This window comes from Pteropus vampyrus, unplaced genomic scaffold, assembly GCF_000151845.1.
Source record: "Pteropus vampyrus isolate Shadow unplaced genomic scaffold, Pvam_2.0 Scaffold147, whole genome shotgun sequence".
NCBI lineage: Eukaryota > Metazoa > Chordata > Mammalia > Chiroptera > Pteropodidae > Pteropus > Pteropus vampyrus.
The window spans coordinates 2,403,564-2,405,072 of record NW_011888928.1 but is presented as its reverse complement, the minus strand read 5'-3'; positions in this window follow the sequence as shown (position 1 = coordinate 2,405,072).

Here is a 1,509-nt window from a genome sequence, read left to right as displayed (position 1 = left end):
TGATTGCAATGGGATTGGAATTAGATATCCATAAAAATGTATCCTGAAAAAACCCACATGTTTTGAAATTAGGCTAATAGCTCCTACTACAGATATGCTAATTAACTAGAGGGATTCTGCTTGAGGATTGAGTATTTTGCTAAAACAGCTCCTTCCTTGTCAGAAGGTGCCTCTCCTGAAGAAGTAGGAAAATGCGTACAAAATAATGACTTCGTCAAAGACTCCGAGGACCCTCAAGACCAGACTTAGGTCAGCGGGATCGACGGAACAAAGAGAGTTAGAGATTCGCACTCCTCCTTGGGTCCCTGTCCATGCCCAGCTGTCTACCGTCCTCACCAACTTCTTGCCCTGTCCCTTCATCCCTTCCCTTGACGTAAAAGAAGCCAGAATTCGGGGCTCTCTTAAGATGGATTTGCAGAAGCTTTAAGGCACCTCACCCCCCCCACCCCACCCCCGCATCTTCTCGAGCTGGCGGCTTCTTGATCAATAAACCTTTCCTTACTCCAAACTCTGACATTTTGAATACTGGCTTTCGATGTGTTGGGTACACGAACCTTGAGCCGGTAACAACAACTTCACATACTGCTTTCATTCTCTGAAAGCTACCTGCTAGACAAATATAAAACTTCAGTATTGTCTTTTCTGCTCGGGAAACAGGTACAAAACGATTCTGGAGGGCAGGAGATGTGTCTAGGTAACAGATACACGTTCCACTTTTTAAAGCACTAACGGGGCCCACTAAGGAATGGGCCCAAAGAGCAGAGGGAGCACCCCAGAATTGATTATTTGGAGCCTCTGGCATCCTATTGTTCTCAGGGGCTCCTTCTGGGAGGCAGGTCTACCAGACATAACCAGGTGCAGCCAGAGACGAAGTGGGCAAAGCTTGCCTTTGTGTTCCCTCTTTCCCTGCCCCATCCATCCTGATCCATCAGGAAGCTGGGGCCCCAGCTCAGGCCATTGTAATAACAACCATTCATACCCGCTCTGCCCTGCCCTGCATGGTTCATCAAACAGGCTCCTTCATAAATGGCCTGGGAGGGAGGGAGAGGGGAGAGAGAGAGAGAGTGGGCAGATGAGCCCCTTCATTTTATAGGCAAAAAAACTAGAACCCAAAGGAAGGTCTGTTAATGTGTCTGCCTTCCCAACTGGACTGTGAGCAACTTGAAGTGAAGGATTAAGTCTTGATCATTCGGTCATTCATTCCAGGCAAAGTAAACAGCAGATGCAAAGGCCCTGTGGCAAGAATGCTGTTGACACGTTGGAGAAGCAGCTAGGTCAGTGAGCAGAGTGAGTGAGAAGAATTACAGGAGATGAGTTGGAGAAGTGGGCACCAGCCAGGTCACATAAGGCCTCGTAGAACATGAAAAGGAGTCTGGCTTTTATGCCAGCTGCCAAGGAAGTCACTGGAAGGTGCCTGCACTGAGAGCAGACACTGAGAAGACAACAGCCAGTAAGAAAGTAAAATGTCCTCATCTGTCAAATATACAGACAGTTAAATGACCAAGTCAC